The sequence below is a fragment of the Danio rerio genome, chromosome 12 (genome assembly GCF_052040795.2).
Source record: "Danio rerio strain M-AB ecotype USA chromosome 12, GRCz13ab, whole genome shotgun sequence".
Lineage (NCBI taxonomy): Eukaryota > Metazoa > Chordata > Actinopteri > Cypriniformes > Danionidae > Danio > Danio rerio.
In genome coordinates, this window is record NC_141032.1 from 45,428,211 (window position 1) to 45,451,500 (window position 23,290).

At 34.8% G+C, this 23,290-nt stretch overlaps 1 protein-coding gene and 1 non-coding gene across 4 annotated transcripts in view; both read left to right on the plus strand.

Moving 5' to 3' along the window:
• The window catches only part of LOC141376869 (uncharacterized), a 601,238-nt gene that overhangs the window by 128,001 nt on the left and 449,947 nt on the right, over window positions 1-23,290 (plus strand). The gene's annotated exons all lie outside the window — the stretch shown is intronic.
• Window positions 21,087-23,290, plus strand: part of LOC147834573 (uncharacterized) — a 205,417-nt gene continuing 203,213 nt past the window's right edge. For all 3 annotated transcript variants that reach the window (XR_015504672.1, XR_015504669.1, XR_015504675.1), the window contains exon 1: window positions 21,087-21,330. This is a non-coding gene — a transcript (uncharacterized LOC147834573). The remainder of the gene's footprint in view (window positions 21,331-23,290) is intronic.

Here is a 23,290-nt window from a genome sequence, read left to right on the forward strand (position 1 = left end):
ATGTAAATATAGACTGGTATACTACTAAAAGTTGACCTGTATTTATTAACTTACAGGCTCTACTGTAACACACAGCACATCTACTGTACAATAATTAGTCACAATGACTGTGAGATATATTGTGACAAATTATTGCCATGAGTATATTGTTTCCATTTTAAGACTATGTAATGCCATTTATTATATAATGACTATAATAAAACAGCATAGGAATGCAAATAGGCATAAATAGTTTTCGAGGAAAAAAAACTAAGGTTAGTTAGATTCTGTAATTTGATTAAAAATGTTGTGTGAGCAATAAAAAAACATAAGTGAGCGATGAATGCATGAATGAATGAATGAATGAATGAATGAATGAATGAATGAGCAAACTTTAGGTCATGTCTTTATTTATTGAAAACATAAATGTAGAAATGAGCAAACTTGTTCATGGCTTTATTTATTAGAAATATGAATGAATGAATGAATGAATGAATGAATGAATGAACTTCATGGCATAATTTTATAAAACATGAATTGATGAATGAATGAAAAAATTAATGAATGAGCAAACTTTAGTTCATGCTTCATGTAATAAAACATGAATAAATGAATGAATGAATTAATTAATTAACGAATTAACGAAAGAAACAACAAATGAACAAATGAGCAAACTTTAGTTCATGCTTCATTTAATAAAAACATAAATAAATGAACGACTGAATGAATGAGTGAGCAAACTGTAGTTCATGGCTCCATTTAATAAAACATGAATGAACAAATGAATGAATGAGCAAACTTTAGTTCATGGCTTCATTTAATAAAACATGAATGAATAAGCAAACTGTAGTTCATGGCTTCATTTTATAAAAAACACATGAATGAATAAATGAATGAATAAGCAAACCTTAGTTTGAGACTTAATTTAATAAAAAACAAACGAATGAATAAAGGAATGAATGAGCAAACCTTAGTTCATGGCTTCATTTAATAAAACATGAATGTATGAATTAGCAAGCTTAAGTTCATTGCTTCATTTGATAAAAGAATGAATGAATAAATGATTGAATGCATAAATAAATGAATGAATGAATGAATGAATGAATGAATGAATGAGCAAAGTTTATTTCATGGCTTTATTTAATAAAAGAATGAATAAATGAGTAAACTTTAGTTCATGGCATAATTGAATAAAAACATGAATGAATGGGTGAATGAATAAATTAATGAATGAATGATTGGATGAATAAATGAATGTATGAGTAAACTTTAGTTCATGCTTCATTTAATAAAAACATGAATGAATGAATGAATGAATGAATGAATGAATGAATGAATGAATGAATGAATGAATGAATGAATGAATGAGCAAACTTCACTTCATGGCATAATTTAATAAAACATGGATTGATGAGTGAATGAATAAATTAATGAATGAGCAAACTTTAGTTCATGCTTCATTTAATAAAAACATGAATGAATGAATGAATGAATGAATTAACGAATTAACAAATTAATGAACGAAAGAACAAACGAACAAATGAGCAAACTTTAGTTCATGCTATTTAATAAAAACATGAATGAATAAATGAATGAATGAATGAATGAATGAATGAATGAATGACCCATCACAAATTCTTGTTTTATCAGGAAATATGTCAACACAGAGAAGAAAGTCATTCCATGTGGCCTATCTGAATGTGTGAAGCGCTGAATGGGACGGATGTGAAATCATTCATTTCGATAACACCTGTGAGGTGAGAAATTGTTCTTTCTTTTAATTCCGTCTGAACCTCATTAACTGATAATGAACGCACATACAAAGCAGGACAATATCACTTCAGTGGCTTACAGTTGTCTGAACTTATCCAGAACAAGCGCGTCGGTGGCCCTTTATTTTAATGATGCATGCGTGTCCTTTAGATTGATTTGACCCAACAAAGAACCCCCCAAAAAAGTCATGCAAAATTTTGATTGCTTCACTTGAAACAATGAGAGCGCATGCAAACACTCAGTGGAGCTCAACGTTTAGCGTCTGCATGTTTAACAGTCTGGGACGACTTTGTAATTGGCTCATTTTAGATATCAGACCCCCATGTAATAAAAGGTCCTGAGATTCATGGATGAATAGTAACATTTGTCCTGAGGGCAGTTGGTTTTAATTCCCATTTGGGAAGTCAGTGGGCCACAATAACAACACATACATATGTAAACATGCTAAAATAACAATGGACATTAATAAATATAAGCAATGTTATGCTCTGCCCAAGTGTTGTTTTTATCTTCATTCAGATTATTAATTTTTAAGAAACTTTAATGATGTAATGCCACTGCGGATGAATAAATCATGATAAGTGAAGACACATGCTTCCTGAAGCATAGAGATGGAGCTTTTTTTTATGTCCACCTTTAATGTGGATGAAATGAAATGTTATTTTTGGGCTTTATTTCCTCATAATATACAGATGGATATTATTTTAAATTATTTGGGTGCAATAAATGATGAAAGACTGCCCTATTTGTAAATATATATTTATTTATTTATTTATTATATGTTTGTATTATGGACGTAAAGGTGGTGCAGTGGATAGCACGATCACCTCACTGGAAGAAGGTCGCTGGTTCGGGCCCCAGCTGGGTCAGTTGGCATGGTTTGCCCGTGTTTGTGTGGGTTTCCTCAGGGTGCTCTGGTTTCCCCCACAGTCCAAAGACATGCACAATAGGTGAATTGGGTAGGCTAAATTGTCCGTAGTGTATGTGTGTGATTGAGAGTGTATTGATGTTTCTCAGTGATGGGTTGCGGCTGGAAGGGTATCCACTGCGTAATAAACATATGCTGGATAAGTTGGCGTTCATTCCAGTGTGGCGACCCCGGATTAATAAAGGGACTAAGCCGAAAAGAAAATGAGTAAATGTTTATATTATTCTTATCACTGCTATCTCGCTAGCAATTGTTGAGCCTAGTTGTATAATATTGCAGAACTCATGATAATTTTTCAATGTAAACAGTTGGTTTAAGGTAATAGTAAACTCTTATATAGTACTTTTAGATATGACCATACAGCACATATGGCATATTACTTACACTCACCGGCCACTTTTTTAGGTACACCTGTCCAACTGCTTGTTAACGCAAATTTCTAATCAGCCAATCACATGGCAGCAACTCAATGTATTTAGGGATGTAGACATGATCAAGACAATCTGCTGCAGTTCAGCACGAGCATTAGAATAGGGAAGAATGGTGATTTGAATGTGGCATGGTTGTTGGTGCCAGACGGGCTGGTCTGAGTATTTCAGAAACTGCTTATATACTGGGATTTTCACGCACAACAATCTCTAGGATTTACAGAGAATGGTCAAAAAAAGATAAAATATCCAGCGGCAGTTCTCATAAATGCCTTATTAATGCCAGAGGTCAGAGGAGAATGGCCAGACTGGTTCAAGCTGATAGAAAGGCAACAGTTACTCAAATAAGCACTCGTTACAATCGAGGTCTGCAGAGGAACGCACAACTCTCTGAACGCACAACACGTCTTGAGGCGGATGGGCTACAGCAGCAGAAGACCACACTGGGTGTCACTCCTTTCAGCTAAGAACAGGAAACTGAGGCTACAATTGGCACAGGCTCACCAAAACTGGACAATAAAAGATTGGAAAAGTTTGCCTAGTCTGATGAGTCTCTATTTCTTCTATGACATTCGGATGGTAGAGTCAGAATTTGACGTCAATAACATGAAAACATGGATCCATCCTGCCTTGTATTAACAGTTCAGGCTGGTGGTGGTGTAATGGTGTGGGGGAGATTTTCTTGGCATACTTTAAACCCATTAGTACCAATTGAGCATTGTGTCAACGCCACAGCCTACCTGAGTGTTGTTGCTGGTCATGTCCATGCCTCTATTACCACAGTGTACCCATCTTCTGATGGCTACTTCCAGCAGGATAACAGCCCATGTCATGAAGCACTGGTTTCTGGGTTCTTTAACATGAGTTCACAGAACTCACAATCACCAGATCTCAATCCAATAGAGCATCTTTGGGTTGTGGTGGAACGGGAGATTGGCATCACGGATGTGCAGCAGACAAATCTGCAGCAACTGCGTGATGCTATCATGTCAATATGGAGCAAAATCTCTGAGAAGTATTTCCAGTATCTTGTTGAATCTATGCCACAAAGGATTAAGGCAGTTCTGAAGGCAAAAGGGGGTCTCACCTGGCACTAGTAAGGTGTACCTAATAAAGTGGCCAGTGATTGTATATCAGACTTTAGATAATGTTTGTATTTCACATAGCTTTTGCACTATAAAATATATGAACATATATTTCAAAATATTGCAAGAATATCCAATTCTTTTTTTAATAATATGCTCATATTTTCAAATATATTGATATAATTTATAATGTTTAAATATGGGCTCTTAGCCACTTCTATTGTGCTATAAGCGTCCTGCGAAATGTATTGTCACGTTTTAAGCTTTAAATAATGACAGTATCTAGAGCATATTTCTTTAACATGTTGAAGCTTCTTTAATGTAGTGCATGATTGAAGCGATGGCTTGCGTAACAGCAGGGCAAGCGAAGCCATGCACCCGTAACTTCACACATACAATATTCAAGAATACTTAATATCCGTCAAGAGCCGGTAATAATATTATCATTGCTCTAAAAACATCAATCCACAGTGCATTTGCTGCATTATTAGTGCGACTGAGCTGAAAATGTGGAATGGTCCCCGTTCGCGAGGCTGGATGGTTTCACCCAATCTGAATGAATAAATGATGTCTCTTTCCTAATGGACAAGCCTGCTTAAACATGGCATCCATTATTAATCCTGCAGAATCTCTTGACAGATGAGCTACAATAATGTCCTGTTTCCCGTCCGGCCCGTTATCCAGCCCATAAACGAGCCTCGGTGATCCAAAAAAGCCCAACCAAAGCCGTTCATGCTAAGCCTGATTTAATAGAGGTAGCGTTTCTGCTGACCAGAAATGTTCAATATTCCACCCGGTGCTCCTGTATACTCACCTTACCCCTGAAATGTGGCTTTAATTAGCGGCGAGGAAAAAAAAAGTCCTATCAAAGCTAGTTTGGCATTAAATATTCAGCTTTCTTTTCCGAGTAGATCAAGAGGGCTTAAACAGAAGCTATTCTTGACTTTAAATAGCCTTAAAAAAAATACGTGCGAGATCTGTGGGGATAAAATTGCACCTTGTTAGGTTATAACCCAACTCTCTATTTGCCTTCGCCGAGCGCTTTTTAATGGCGACGGAGCACACAGATATACGCTATTAGCCTTGTCACTCGTTTAATAATGACGCTTTATGAGCCATCTCCTTTACATATTTACTGTCCTTAGCCACACACACTAGCGTACGGCCGTTTACAGTGTCCTGCATTGCTCCGCTGGGGATTCCTGCATTTGGTTATATACAAAACTAGCGTCTCTCGGGACGGCATTAGGCGCGACCTTTCACCTCTTCAAATACCCTGTGGTTTATGCGCTGCAATAACACGTGGCAAATATTTACCCGGCCGTAGTTTGATATATTGGAGCACCGCTGTGAATATTAGCAGATATTTTCTGCTCAATCGGGTGCTGATGTCAAGGTAGATGCTCACCCTGGAGAAAATACAGTGAGATGCACAGTACACCGGCTCTGGCAGGGCATTTTATGTAATGGTTTTCATATGCAGTTTTATTTGATCCTAATATTGGCTGTAGTAGTGAATATGGAAGACAATTACACATTTACATATAGAAGTATATACATATATACATATATTTGAATAATTGGTGTCTATATGCTTATACGGTATTTTATTTTGCACGATTTTGTCATTCATTCATTTTTTTGGGCTTAGTACCTTTATTAATCTGGGGTTACCACAGTGCAATGAACCGCCAACTTATCCAGCTTATGTTTTATATAGCAGATGCCCTTCCAGCTGCAACCCATCACTGGAAAACACCCATGCACACTCACATGCACACACATGCACTACGACCAATTTACCAATAACGCATGTGTTTGGAGTGTGGGGAAAACCGGAGCACCCTAAGGAAACCCACATGATCACAGGGAGAACATGCAAACTCCACACAGAAATGCCCACTGATCTAGCCGGGGCTTGAATCAGGGAATGTGCTACCCACTGCGCCAATTTAAATATTTTTACTAAAACAGATTGTTTTTTATTTAGTGATTATGTGTTTAATTAATTGATTATTATTTATTTATTCCATGGTCTGTTGAAATTCTTGTTTCTAATTGGATGGAGGTTGTGCCTTTTATTTGTTTAAATGCACAGGTATAGTTCCAGTCAGTTTTGCACACAGTTCGAAATTTGCTTCTCCGAAATATTTGTAGGTACAGCCTTATCTCATGAGGAAACGTAATTATTTTAGGTTTTGTCTATTTAGTGGTTAATTTGCGCAAAAATGTATGATTTTGAAAAGGAGGTGTGGCACCAAACCCCGCCTCTAAACCCAATCGTCATTTGGGGAGGAGCAAATTGTATGAATGAGGTCATGCCTATTATAATTATAATTAGCCACTAATTAAAAAAGTTATGAACTACTGTGAGATTGTGTTGGTAGTAACAATAGCAACTCGTATGTGCTGCACAAGAAATCGACAAGGGCTGTTAATGATGGATGGGAAATATGCAAAATTTAAAAAATACTCATGAATTATACCACAAAATCAAGTTTTAAGAGTTTTTCAAGCAAGAATATAGTTATTTTAAAGTCAAATCAGCAGTTTATGAGGATAGCGCAATTTTAAAAACGTCGACTCCAGACTCCAGGCAGTCAGCGGCAGCTCCGTGGGTAAAGTCTGCACGGCCAGCCCGAAGTGCTATATGCACTTTAATATAGCAGCATTTTTATGACACTGTATAACAATAATTAATATTTTTACAGTACTGTGATGGTTGGGTTTAGGGTTGGAGTGGGGATAAGCGTTAAAAATGCAATTTATTGGGTAATTTAATAGATTACATATATAATACTCGATACAACTACTGTTTTATGTTACTATGTTCATTCATTCATTCATTTATTAATTTTCATAATGTTGGACAGGAAATCTGCAAAATTAGAAAAATACATCAATTATGCCAGAAAATCAAATTTTAAGAGTTTTTAAGCAAGAATATAGTTATTTTAAAGTCAAATTAGCAGTTTATGTATAGGAATATCGCATCTTTAAAAATTCAGACTTCCGCAAAAGTTTATTATTATTATTATTATTATTATTATTATTATTAATTATCGCATTATGTAACAATAAAATTGATTGCATGCGGCTGGAAGGGCATCTGCTGCATAAAAAAGGTGCTGGATAAGTTGGCGGTTCATACCACTGTGGCGACCCCGTATTAATAAAGGGACTAGGGTGAAAAGAAAATAAATGAATGAATGAATAACAATGAAATGAATAGCAATAAGAGTTTTTATCATTGTTTGAGTGAGTAGGGGCTTTTTTATTTATTTATTTGCATTTTACTGTGAAAGAATGCAGTTTTTATTTATTTTCTGCAGTCTAATTTAATCAGTCAATTTAAATAAAACTTTAGGCTTTTTTCTTATTTTTTCTATCAAAATCTAACAATTGAATATAAAGGATCCTTTTTGATTGAATATGTTTATTATTATTATTTCTCATTTACTATAAAAGACTGACAGTTTTACTTCATTTTGTTCTTTGGTCTCATTTTAAAATATTTATGTACGTATTTAGTCAATAACATTTATATACATATATATTTATTATATTTATGTTTTAATATTTGTGTATCTTTATTTATTTATTGTATTTTTATATTTTATAAAATAGCAATCTTACTCTGTAACATCAGCATCCAGGTAGACTCTTACCCTGGAGAAAACACAGTACAAAACGCTTCTTTTTTTTTTTTTTTTTTGCTCTACTGGTTTACATAATGCGCTGCATATACATCTGAAAAGTTGTCAGTCTCCAGCTGAATCACCAAAGGCTGCGGCGCTTTAGGAGGACAAGAGAGTGTTCAAGCTGTAGATATAAAGCTGTAAATGGATTATTTCTTGGATATTAACCACCCCGAACTGCCAGATGGCTTCCAGGAGCCTTTCAAAGCCAGAAACACACACACACACACACACACACACACACACACACACACACATACACACTCACACACGTTGGTATTAGTGGTTTACAGGGACTCTTCGCATGTATAATGTATTTAATACAGTAAAAACACAAATTATATGGCCCTACTTCCCTAAATATAGGTCATGGACAATGCTGCATATAATTAGGCCTTATGAAATTGGTTATGGACGTCACAATGGCACATTGGGTAGCACGATTGCCTCACAGCAAGAAGGTCGCAGGTTCGAGTCTTGGCTAGGTCAGTTGGTGATTCTTTGTGGAGTTTGCATGTAGCAAGTAGAATTTGATAGAAACTATGGCATGCTTCTATTCTTAATTTATTATTTGATTTAGCCCAGGGTTGCCCAAACTTTTTCTTATGAAGGGCAAAAAAGAAAAAAAAAAACTTTATTGAGACTACTTTACATTTACATTTACATTTAGTCATTTAGCAGACGCTTTTTCCAAAGCGACTTACAAATGAAGACAAGGAAGCAATTTACACAACTAAGAGCAACAATGAATAAGTGCTATAGGCAAGTTTCAGGTCTGTAAAGTCTAAGAAGGGAAGTATTAGTAGTATTAGTAATTTTTTTTTTTTTTTTTTTTTGGGGTACAGTTAGTGTGATATTCAGAGAGGCAATTGCAGATTAGGAAGTGAAGTGGAGACAGTTGGTCGAAGGCAAATATAGTTGGCATGGGTAATTTCCTAATTTATTCAACAATATTTTAAAATAACTAGAAAACATTGCTTTACATTAACTAATACTGCATTTTAATGATTTTATAATGAACTTATTACAGTAAAAAAATCTAATTTATAACAGATATACAGTTGAAGTCAGAATTATTAGCCCCCTAATCTGCTCTATTTAACAGAGAGCAGATTTTTTCAACAGGTTTCTAAACATAATAGTTTTAATAACTCATCTCTAATAACTGATTTATTTTATCTTTGCCATGATGACAGTAAATAATATTTGACTAGATATTTTTCAAGACACTTTTGTACAGCTTAAAGTGACATTTAAAGGGTTAATTAGGTTAACTAGGCAGGTTAGGGTAATTAGGCAAATTATTGTATAACGATGGTTTGTTTTGTAGACAAAAAAAAAAAAATTGCCTAAAGGGGCTTATAATTTTGTCCTTAAAGTGGTGCTTAAAAAATTGAAAACTGCTTTTATTCTAGTCGAAAGAAGTCGACTAGTCCAGAAGAAGTCTAGTCCAGAAGAATAAATATTATCAGACATACTGTGAAAATTTCTTTGCTCTGTTAAACATCATTTGGGAAATATTCAAAAAAAGAGAAAAAAAATCCAAGGGGGGCTAATAATTATGACTTCAACTGTATATATATATATATATATATATATATATATATATATATATATATATATATATATATATATATTGCATTACTATTTTCTAATGAGAAAATGTTCAAATGTCACTTCAGGAACATTAGATCAAACAGATTTCAGGAAAAGCACCATTTTTCTCATCATTTTAGATTCCTCGATGTCTCTCTTCATCGGCTTAGCTCTGATATGTTAAAGTGTTCAGAAACTTGAAGTCAATCGTAACAAAGACCGCAATGATATTCCATATTTCATATGCAGATGTGCAAAACCTTCAAATTAGACCTTCACGGGAAACTACCATATATTATAACTGTTAATTGCAGCGCTGCTAAATTATAGAAACGCCAGCGTATGCCATATGTAAGCCCAACTAAACTCGCCAAGTAGATTCCGACTTTCACACTTCTAATTGGCTGCATCCTTGAAATCTTCCCAGACATGTGGAGCACGAGCCTTTTTAAAATGATTAAAAGACTTCCCTCTGTATATTTTACATGGGAATATTCCTTTTTTGATGAGGACTAATTGAGCAGAGTGAACGGGGAATGTGATTGCATTTTTTATGTGCCGGCACTCTCTGAGCTATAAGGACGTCTCACCTGTTTGTATCCTACAGAAATAAAGGTTGTAATGCGATAGGGTCAAGCGCTCTGTTTATTTGCCTGCACTTCTAATCTAAAGCACATTAGAGTGAGTTAATTTCATGGACGGTCCCTGCGGAGCCGCCTGAGGTTAAGTGTCTTCCTCAAGAGCCCAGTGGTTACAAACTCTCCATTGCAGAGTCAGTGTTTGCTGGGATTGAACTTGTAACCTTTGTATGGTTCCTTTCTGGGAACGGGATGTTTAGCACCTTTGGGTTTTTGATGTGGTTTAGTGATGCTAATAGCTTTGAATTAGCAAACCGATAACCACAAAATGATTTTGGACACTCTACTGTCTAGATGAATCCTGATATATTTTTGAAAATGCATCGAAATTTTCTCTTGCTGTAGACAATTTGTGGTTGTCTAAAGATATAGTTCACTCAAAAATGAATCTTTCCTTGTCATTTACTCAAACCCATGTGTTTTTACACTATTATACGTTTCTTTATTCTGTTGAGAACACAAAAAAAGATATTCTGAAGAATGTTGCAAACCAAAAGCCATTGACATGCATTGGAAAAAAATGCTAGATTTTCCCCCCAAACATTCTTCAAAGTATGTTCTTTTACATTCAACAGAAGAAGGAAACACAAACTGGAACAAGTGCAGGGTGAGTAAATGATGACAGAATTTTCAGTGGTTTTTCAGCATTTCAGAATTTCGAGTAATCACTTTAAATGTTGAAATTGAATCAGATTTAACTTCCGTTGCATTAAACTGAGTTTATATGACTTAAAATAAGTTAAAGCATGGCTAACTAAGTTACATTAAGTTCACTATGATAGGTTTTTATGTTAAGTTCAGTAACTTAAAAACAAAAAATAAGGTCAAGATTCTTGGTGTGATTCTAAAGTTCATTCATTCATTTTTAGTCTCTTTATTATTCCGGGGTCGCCAAAGCGGGATTTACCGCCAACTTATTTAGCACATTTTTATGCAGCGGATGCCTTTCCAGCTGCAACCCATCTTTGGGAAACATCCATACACTCACTAATACACTACAGACAATTTAGCCTACCTAATTCAACTGTACTGCATGTCTTTGGACTGTGGGGGAAACCGGAGCACCCGGAGGAAACCCACGCGAACGCAGGGAGAACATGCAAACTCCGCACAGAAATGGCAACTGAGCCGAGGATGGAACCAGCGACCCGGCGACCTTCTTGCTGTGAGGCGACAGCACTACCTACTGCACCACTGCTTCGCCAGTGATTCTGAAGTCAGATCTAAATTTGAGTAGTCATATCAAAGCAGTAAGTAAATCAGCATAATACCATCTCAAAAACATTGCAAGAATCAGATGCTTTGTTTCCAGTGAAGACTTGTTCATGCTTTTGTCAGCAGTAAGTTGGATTTCTGTAATGGACTCCTCACAGGCCTTCCATAAAGACATAAAGACAGTCAGACAGTTACATCTCATCCAGAATGCTGCTGCCAGGATTCTGACCAGAACCAGGAAATTAGAGCACATCACACCTTTCCTCAGGTATTTACACTGGCTCCCAGCTACATTCAGAATAGAATTTAAAGTATTATTACTTGTCTATGAATCCCTAAACGGCCTACAATAGGACCTCAATACTTCACAGATATGACTCATGGAAAACACTCATATCATTAGAATCATATAAACTTGACATTTCAGGAGTTTATTCAAATCGGGGTGAATCCGCCTTCAGCTGCGCCTCCTGCTGCTTGAATCAGCTTCTAGAAATGATCAGATGTGCTCCAACACTAGGTACATTTTCCTTAACTGGTGTTAAGCATTTTGAATTGCAGTGTGTATGAAATGTGCTATATAAATAAACTTGCATTGCCTTGCCTTATAAGCATATATAGTCATGACTTGATCTTATAATTTTTTACTCGTTCACAGTTCATCCATTTTCTTTGGAAGTTAATGCAAAGTGAATTTGCTGATTTCATTTGGCAAAAATATTGTTCGATTTAAGATCAAGAAAAGATTTACGAACATTTTCGACATGTCAGCACCAATTTTTTTTCTTTGTGTGGACAAGATGCATTTGGAAACACTGGAATTAAAAAAAATGCTCTGTTCAAATGTATATGCAGAATAATTTACCCTCATATTGTCTCAATGCTGTTGTATCAGAGAAAATGTGCATCCATTTGACATTTATTGTCTTATATGGCAAAAAAAAAAAAAAAAAAAATAAATATATATATATATATATATATATGTAAATGTATATATATATATATATATATATATATATATATATATATATATATATATATATATATATATATATATATATATTTAAGTATAATAGCTATGTTTCAAAAACGGAACAAGCAAAAAAAAAAAAAAAAAAAAATCTGGCATTGTTTATTCCCATCAAGATTTTTTTTCTGTTTAATAGACACCTAATAGACATAGACGTCTTGGCTAAAGCAAAGCTAAACGTGGTATGTCAGTAAAAATTGAATGGATTTCTAAAAGTAGCACATAACTAATGATCAAAGACACATATTTAGATAAACCATGTGTACTCATTCAATCCTCATTCCCTCTTCATCCATTCATTTGCTGACTAATCTGGCTTTCAGCTATAGTCTAGTTGTCTTAGATTTTCACTGATAGCCCAAATTTAGCCTCGTTTTAGCTAAGAAGTCTACGTTTAAACATTTATTCGAGATCTTTTAAACGCACATAAAACTGCTTAATTTCCAATTGCCATTTTAGTTTGAATGTTTACTGTATGTAGAGCAATATCATGAATATTTTAATGATGTGGTTTATGCACATACTGTCTGGGGTCATTGTAAGCTACTTTAGTTTATCGTTACTGCATTTTAGTAAAACTTTATGACAGGGTTTCACTTCTTAATATTACTTAGCACCTTTAATAACATCTACATTTACTGCTACATTTCAGCGATCAAAAGTTGTATCTGGTTTCAATATTAATGAATTGTAATCCGACATTAACATTCATTAAACTAACATAAGGTAATAAAAAATACTTATTTGTTCTTTTTTTTTGCTGTTATTTTAGTTTCTAAGTCTCATTTTGGGGTTATTGTGTTTTAATTCTAATTTGAATCAGTTTTCAATGCTTTGTGTATGTTTTGGGGTGTTTTTCTGTATTGTCTATACTGTTTTAAAGTCATTAATTCACTCATTCATTTACTAATAAATGTAAATGCTTAACTTAGTAAGTAGGTAACTATAATTACCCTGGTTTGTTAAAGCATTAACGTTAACAAATGAGACCTACAGTACCTGCAAAGTGATTACGACAGTTCAATTCGGTTTGATTTGACTGTATTATCTTGGGTCCTCTAGTGTTTTTGTGCTAATGATATCAATATTCCATGCTACAGTTCACATCCAGCTGCAACATTGCGCTTGTGTAATGTACACAAACCCGTTTCCCTGAGTCAAAATCCCTCTTGATGCCTTCTCCGAGTTGTTAGGTTAGATTTGCATGTCTTCTCCAATGGGGAGGCCCGATAAGTAAATGTTCTCCATGCGTTTGTCACATGATTAACCTACATGTGAAGCTAACAACGGCATGATGTGGCTCCCGATCATCTGCATGTCCTCCACACTCACTGCCTACTTAACTTGCAAATTCTCCTGAACTGTAACCTACTGTCTTATGGCCGCTGATTCGACACGTCCCTGTAGATGGGCTGTCATCAGAGAAATGTGTGTGTGTATGTAAGCCGCTCGTAATTGTGCGAGGAAGTGAGAGGAATTCGAAGGGAGTTGTGTGACTCTGACTGGTGATGCGTTTCCTGTCCTCCCACTTTCTCATTTTTCAGCACATACAGAAGTGCACGACATTCACACATTCTCTGATCGGGGAGATGGAAAGACTCTTGTGAACGCTTAACTGCGTTCGACAAAATACAGTTTTTTCAACAGGTTAAACAGACACCATGCTGAAAGAAAATCTAGTTTTGAAGCAGAAAGACGGATGTGTTTTCTTGTACTCCCCTAGTAAGCCCTGTTTACAATTATTATTAAGATATATTTTCATTAATAGCTTACTCCTCCACCAATTTTAAAAGGCACCTGAATTGCAAAATCTACTTTTAGATGCTGTTTGAACAGAACTGTGCAACATAGACTTAATGTGGATACGTACCTCTGTCTACATTTCTGGAGAGTGGGAATTATGTAGCCAGAGGCTGCATTTCCTCTTTTAAATGAACTCTATGGGGTGGTATGACGGCTTCTGTTCTTTATATTATATTTAGCCTAGATATGGATGGCTTTTTCTGCATTACCAGTTTTCCCAGTAGCTCAACTCATACACAGATGTTCTTTTTTATAGCGACAATGGGGTTTAGGTCCGGCGACATTGCACAAAAATAAGATAAGGGATTAAGCTGGGATTTTGAGGCTATCCTAGCTGAACTTAGCCTTGACTCAGTTGCATGAAAGCAGGCTAAATTAAGTTATTAATTAAGCCACAGCCATATCACCCTGCAGCCCAAGACCGGTTACTCACTAAAGCTAAGCAGGGCTGAGCCTGGTTAGTACCTGGATGGGAGACCACTAGGGAACACTAGGTTGCTGTTGGAAGTGGTGTTAGTGAGGCCAGCAGGGGGCGCTCAACCTGAGGTCTAAGTGAGTCCTAATGCCCCAGTAAAAGTGAAGGGGACACTACACTGTCAGTGGGCGCCGTCTTTCGGATGAGACGTTAAACCGAGGTCCTGACTCTCTGTGGTCATTAAAAATCCCATGGCACTTCTCGTGAAAGAGTAGGGGTGTAACCCCGGTGTCCTGGCCAAAGTCCCTCTATCGGCCCATACGATCATGGCCTCCCAATCATCCCCGTCCACTGAATTGGCTCTATCACTGTCTCTCCACTCCACCAATAGCTGGTGTGTGGTGAGCGCACTGGCGCCGTTGTCCTGTGGCTGCCGTCGCATCATCCAAGTGGATGCTGCACACTGGTGGTGGTGTGGAGAGACCCCCCCCCTCATGATTGTGAAGCGCTTTGGGTGTATGGCCATACACAATAAATGCGTTATATAAATACACATTACATTACATTACATTACATTACTATAGAGATTTATTCTTTGCAGCTAGCCTATGATCCAACTATTAGAATTAAAAATAAATATATTAAATGTTAATAGCAATTATTTTATATGTTCATATTAACCTATTTTTGATTGAAATATGGGGAAAAATAGATAAGAGAGATAAAAAATAGATGAATGATTAGAGGAAAAATACATATACAGTGCTCAGCATAAATATGAGTACAGCCTCTTTTAAAAATGAATATTTTAAACTATTTCTCAGTGAATATAGAAAATAGTTGTTGGTGCATTTAAACAAAACAGTTTTATTTAACTTTTATACAGTTATATTCATTAAAATAGGACTTTGTTCAAGATCTTTAGGTACAGAAAGATAATACATTTAAATTCAAATGAGATATTGCAAATTTTAATAAAAATTTGTGTGTGTGTGTGTGTGTGTGTGTGTGTGTGTGTGTGTGTGTGTGTGTGTGTGTGTGTGTGTGTGTGTGTGTGTGTGTTTTAAAATGCTACGAATGTGCATTTACTATCTACACCAGGCTTGACATATTGGCTCATTTTAATCCTGGATCAGCAAACGTGCAACGGACTAAATCAGGAGGACCTAATTAAACTAAGTCAAACCAAGTTTTTTCTCTTATCTTGGCTTTCTTGATTCTACTTTTGTGCAATACGCCTCAAGTAAAACAAAGGAAAAAGTAAATAAATAAATAAGCAAAATGCTAAAAACATAATGAACTCGCTTATTTTATACATTGCTTTTGAAAACACTATCGGTTGGGTTTAAGGACGGGGGTGGATGAGAGGCTCAGTCAGTCAGGCAGTTGACAGCAAGCTGGCCTGGTTGGCTGAAGCGTATACTGCGCCCTTTGGTGGATAAAAAATTTGAGATGATCAAAAAGAGTACACAGTGGCCTCTGGTGGATTTGCAAAAACAAAAAAATGTGAGCAGACGTAACCCTGGTTATGTCTTTTGCTGTCCCCAAAAAAATGGACCTGGTTACGCATCTCCCAACATTCAGTTTCATTCTTCTGTTGAACGCAAAAAATAAATAAATAAATAAATAAATAGACATTTTGATGAAAGCTGAAAACCAGTGACATGCAAAGTAGGAAAAACAAATACCATGGGAATCAGTGGTTACAGCTTTTCAGCTTTCTTCAGAATATCTACTTATGTGTTTAAAAAAAAAAGTTTGAACCATGTGAAAGGTTAATAAATGATGGCTGAATTAAATTTTTTGGGTGAATTAACCCTTTATTGAACAAACCAATGGACCGACCACAATGCCTTAGCGAAAGTTTACCACAACATAGCTAAAATCATATTACACAGTGCCTAGAAAATGAGTGTTTCTTTAAATCAAGTGATTAATAAAGTGAGATATTGCTGTTCATTTTTTAATGATAACGTCAACAGTAATTGTTGTCAAATTCACTTTTAATTAACATTCAGATGCTAGACCCACAAACTAGCATTCAGCCAGTCCTTTCTGAGCAAATTTGTGCCATTAGCTTCATCACACAATTTGAAAAGTAATATCAACCCACTTTATCCGTGTGAACTACAGTGCCTGTCACTACCCGAGACGTCTTTATAAATAGTAAATGAACAGAAATCCTGAAAAATCCACACAAATGTGCTGCTTAATCATGTTTAATAAGGCTACTGAATTCTGACAGGCGATATGCTTTTTTTTCTCTCTCTCTCTCTCGCTCTCTCTTCTTGTTTAACACTTCCACCGTTCACACTAAGCACCGGCGTAAAAGAGTTTCAACTATTTTCAAATATAATTGCAATTAAGGGGTGTTCACAGCAGAAGCTTGCGGTATTTAACCTTGAAAAGACTTCCTCCACAATAATCAGCTTTTTAACAGCTAATGACTGGGATGTAAGTTCACACTGTGCAGGCAGGGCTGTGAACAGTCCTGTTCATTAGACATGTTAACCACTTGGGCTCCATCTATAAGGACTTAATAAGACCAGCACTTGGGTTACAGACATTCGGGTGACAGATTACATGAAGCTCTTGTTATCACATTTTGATCTACATGGCAACAACTGTCACAATTAGTTCGGTCTGCGATCGCTTGAATCTGCCTTTTATGAAACTATCATTTTACCACTTAAATTCAGTGAGACGTAGATGTTGACTGTTTACTTTGCAGTGATTTTCTTGATTTTTCTGTACACATTTTATCTCTGAATTAGCAGTTTTCTGTATTTTGTGATTTAGGTTTTTAATCTACATTTTCTTCAATTATTTATGCTTTTAAATTGCATTATGGGACCTTGATCTTTCTTCCAAAAACTTGAAAAGATTGAAAAAGTGACTTTTATTGACGTTATTAAAAATGATATGATTAATAAGTTCTGACAGCATATGTGTTCAGGTCATTGTAACTTATTAAAATGTTAACTTATTAAGTTAATCATGTTCTTTTTTTAAGTTATTTCAGCTGTTTTAAGTCAGTTTACCATAATATAAGTTCAATAGACTCTTAATGTTCATTTGATTCAGCTTAAAAATTTAAAGCAAACAGGATTTGTGGCAAACAGGAAAACAGTGCAGCGATATAATCCTTCTAGATCGCTGGAGAACTACACTTCTGTCAATGAACTGGACTACAAACACTATCATGCACCTCACACACACACCAGTTCCTGATTCCCCTTATTACTCACACACAGCTAGAAGCTCATGATTAACTGATTACCAGCACTATCAGGGTCGGCGCTTCCATAGAGGCGACCTAGGCGGCCGCCTAGGGCGGCAAAATAGAGAGGGCGGCGTCCCCGAAACTACCCTCACCACCCGCGCCCTCATCCGCGTCTAGGGTGGCAAAATAGAGAGAGCGGCGTCCCCAGATCAATCCTCGCCACCCGCGCCCACAATTACAACCACGTCTAGGGTGGCAGAATATAGAGAGCGGCGTCCCCTAAACTACCCTCGCCACCCGCGCCTCAGTTTTAGCCGCGTCTAGTGCGGTTTCACTTTAGTTTGAGGGCGGCATAACCGTCCTTTGCCTGGAGCGGCAGTTCAGCTTGCTCCGGCCCTGAGCACTATATATATATACGCGTCGGATTCGCACTAATGCTGTGGTCACACTAGGGTTTGAGCATGTGATTTTGTTGTACGGCACTGCGAAAAGAGGTGGAATTAAACAACATAATTAGACATTTATAAAAGCAAGCGATTGGTCCATATTTTTAATTTCTGTCCAGAGAGGTCATTTTTTGATCTTCGATTGGTCTCACGCATGATTCATTTTCGCAGGTCATTGTTGCAAGAGCTTGCGTTTCCCGTCTGACGCATTCGCGTGTGTATGAATGGAAGTCTAAGTGGCGAAAAGTTCAGTGTGACCTAGGCTTTACACTTTGCTGAGTCTTGTTATCCTGTAGCACTATGAAGCTTTTCCTTGACTTGTTTTCTGTGCCGTGTTTCTTAGTGGTGGGCAAAGCAAGGCTTCATAAAACACTGAAACATTTGAAGCAAATGTGTCAAAGCTTCGTAATGTTTCAAACTTGTCTCTAGAGTATTTTTTACATTTATTTTTCAAATTTTTATTAATTAAAATAATAATTATTATTATTAATATTTATTGTTCATATTTTTTATTTAAAAATTATTATTATTACTGTTATCATTTAACATTTTGTTAATAATATTATTATTTATTCATTATGTCTTTATTATTTTAAATTTCTTCTTCTTTTTATTTATTTATTATTAATATTATTATTACTACTATTATTATTATTATTATTATTAGTAGTAGTAGTAGTATTTATAGTTATTAATATTATTGATATTATTTATTTATTTTCCATGTTTTTGTTATTTAAAATTATTATTAGTGTTTTCTATTATTATAATTTTTTAATTATTATTATTATTTTATTATTATTATTATTATTATTATTATTATTATTATTATTATTATTATTATTATTATTATTATTATTTTGTAATGATTTAATATATATACAGTGCACAGAAACCCATATGAATCAAACATAATCAATTTAACACATTTTGTTCCCAACAATGTTGAGACTTTTGACAGAGAGTGAATTAACAAATTTTACGTTTTTAAATTTTTTTTTGAAGGCCTTTGGCACATTGTGTGATCTGTTTTCATTTTAAATCACTTTGTAAAAAGAGTTTAAATATCATAAACTTTTCCTAAATGAATGTTCCTAAATGATTACCAATGCTCAGAATATGTTGGTTGTTTTTTGTTCTTTCTGAAGGCCAAACTATGTTATCCACTACAGCTGACACAAATCAAACAAAAGCTCTTAATATATCACGACCCCAAAACAAAGCTCTTCAGAACAACACAATGCTCACATTTGCACATATACATATGAAGCGATTTTACACCAATTCAAGTTAAGATGTGCATAGCGAGTCTTAAGCAATTACAGGCTAATTGTTCATCCTAATTGCCTTCGGAAGACCGCAGAATTCCAGCGAACGTTCCAGACAGGATGTTATGACAGCTCCGAACGCACCAGCCCAGAGTTTGGAGTGTTCTTGTGTGCTGCTTTTTAATCTGAGCCCGGCAGATGAGAGGCTCAGTAATTGCTATATATTGCTCTTTGTTTCAAGGACCTTTGATGATCCCAAAGCCATGCCTTTATCAGAAGACAAAGTAATTAGAAGTGAAAATGAAGGGAGGAGGTTGGGGGGTGGTGGTGGGGAGGGACGGGGGTCTTGTCTTCTGATTAGCAGACTTCTCACCCTCCACGTTCACTCGGATTATTTTTATAGACTCCTCTGCTGTTAGCTGTTGGCTGGCGGTGAAAATGAAGGTTTCAAATGTGCAGTCAGCATGTTGTTGTGTTTGCACTGATTAATAATGATAATAAAACAAGGTGATAATGGGTCAGGTTTGATGGGAGAACCACTTGTTTGGTGCTGACAGTTCAGCCAGGCAGAAATATTCTCAACCGCTAAATGCTGAAGGATATTTTGTGTTCTATAATAATAATAATAATAATAATAATAATAATAATAATAATAATAATAATATTTATTATTATTATTATTATTACTATTATTATTATTTTCATCATCATCATCATTATTATTATTATTATTATTATTGTTTTTATTTATTTTTTATATTATATATTATATTTATTTGTATTATAATTCATATAATAAGATAATATAATATCTTATAATATAATATAATAATTTGTATCATAATTCACATAATAAGAGTGTGTGTGGATGGCGTTTCCCAGTGATGGGTTGTGGATGGAGAGCATCCACTGTGTAAAAAACTGCTGGATAAGTTGGCGGTTCGTTCCGCTGTGGTGGCACCAGATTAATAACGGGACTAAGCCGAAAAGAAAATGAATGAATGAATAATTCCCAAAAATTATATAACCTAAAACCATGTATATGATTATAAAATAGCCTCAATTTACACAATTATGTGTAAAGAATTTAATAAACAAAGCAGTCACAACTTTAATCGGTCTGCAACAGTGAATAAGCAGATAAATAAAATAAACCAGAATGTAAAAAATGCTTTTAGTCTATGTTTAATGTGTTAAAGTATTTATATGAATGTTTCTTTATTGATTAGGTTAAATAACATTCAGCTTAAACCTCTAGGCTTGCAATTGTAGTGTTTGTGTATTTCTTTTTCTATTTAAATATTGTTTATAGTAGTACATAGCCTATTATTTCACACATTCCTTTTTCATTTAATTAAAATACTATCTTAGTTTTAATGTTTACAATTAACTTCTCACAAACAATTTGTGTTTAATTAGTTCAATTATTAAATATGTTTGCAACTGATATCTATAAATATAAAATATAAAAATAAATATAAAAATATATTCAATTAAAATAGTATAAAACAAAATTCACAACAAAGGTCAAAATATTTTATTTATTTATAAATATTTATTTCAACTATATTAATTGAAATATATGACTTGATGTATGTTATGTGTGCTTTCTACCCATATTTTCATCATTACTTGCTTAACAAACAAAGAAAATTCGTCTGAACAGGCCTTTTATTTTGACGGTTTGTTCAGTTCCAGCGGGAGTTTTTCCTCAAGTGAAGAGTAGCTTGTATAACGTTTCTCTGAGCAGCTCTGAAAATTAATTGAACGTTCTCGTATAACCAGACGACAAAGCTGACAACGATGTGAGTGATTAGAAAACGAAACCACATTATTTATGTTCACAGACACGCAGAACATACTAACTTTAAAGGCCGTTATAGCGTTGTTTGTTGCTGATTATTAGCTCATATCCAGTAAAAATTCACACCTGACCTACCTTCATGACATATTTTTTTATTATCGGGAAATGATGATATTGTTTATCGGTCATGCTCAGTCAGATTTTGGATGTAGTTTACTAAAATGTTTAATATTAAACATTGTTTGTTTGTATGTTGCTTATTGTTAATGTTTTCACCAAAATACCTTAGTAGCATCAAACATGCTCATTGTGCTCTTTTAAACAAATTAACGTTACTAATTTCATTCTTATTATGATATTAGCTAAGCTGTAACTATAGCTTGCATTTCAGCTGCTATTTAAATGAATTTAACCCATTAGTTGGATATCTACAAATTAAGCCAAATTTGGGGTCATACAGACCAGCAGCGTGTTGTAAATGTATGACTAAAGATTCAGGTAAAGTTTGTTTTCACAGCATATGACATGCTCCCTATATTGTTTACCATGGTACTTTAAATATTCGGTCTTAAATAACATGTAGCCTAGGGTCAGACAGAATCTGCGGACATTTTATGCTATTTCAGCTGAGAATTTTGTAAAAAATCTGCGGATTTACTAAAAACTTAATATGTCAAAAAAAAAAAAAAACCTTTTTAACTTTGATTTAATGTTAACAATGCAATTTGGTAATTTGGTTTACACTTACTTGGTAAACAAAGCCTTCTATATAATGTATCTTATAAAAAAGAGCATAGTTCTTGACAAGCTGTATTGTGAGTAAATCATATAAATATCAACATTATTATTATAACTTTTATTATTAATATTATATCACAATAATATTACTTTAATTTAAAAACTGAATATATATATAAATTTACACACATACACAAGTAAATACATAGGCTTAATAATGGGCTAAAAATCTGTGGAAATCAGCTTATTTCTGCTCGCGCATATTCCGCGTGGGCCTACCTATGACTTCAAAACAACATCAGCACTATTTATTTGAATGTGAACATTGTTGTACTCTGATAGTCATTGGCTGCTGGTATGATTTCATGAGATGGGTGTACTGCATTCCACAGTAACGCATTACTGTATTCTAATCACAATTTTGGGAAACGCATTAATGTAACGAATTTCGTTTTAAGTTTGTGTAGTTTGATTACAGTTACTAAAGTCAATGTAATTGCATTACTTGCTTTACAAATATAGTTTTTAGATGAAAAAAAAACATTTAAATTACATTTTTCGCTGCAACGTTAGTTAGTTAGCATGCTCTTTTAAATAGCTCGGGAACGCAAGCTGAAATGGCTGCTGTCAAGAGTGGTTGCTTTTTCAAGTAAAAATATAGACATTACTTTGATTTCATTGAGCGTAAAATAATTTAAAAAAGAGAAGCGTGACTGCGTATGGGTTCGTTCACAGATTGCCTCTATTGCACTCGCAAGTTCATAATATTCAATTGAGACGCAGATATTGGGAGTAGGCATGGGACGATAACCGTTTTCAAGGTATACTGCAGTTTAAAAAAGTTAAGGTATTAAAACTGCCAAAATTTTCTGCTACACCATTTCTACGGTATCTATAAGGGGATTTTTAAAGTTTTTTAGTATCAACAGTATCTTCTGCAGAAAGATATCCAACATGCTGTTAACATGCAATTACAAAAACCTGCAAATTAAGAAACAATCTTCATCAGTTTGACAGCACTTGTGTTGCAAATTCTCACAACTCAAACAACTGAAGAAACGCAGAAGTCAATGATTTATTTTAATGATTTAACCTGACATGTTTACTTCTCCAAAATATTTTAAAAGTTTCTCTAAACAAAATATAATGTGTTCAAAGGGGAAAACGTTTTTGCTTTTTACCCAGACATTTAAAAAATATATATTTTAGAGCAGTAATCACAA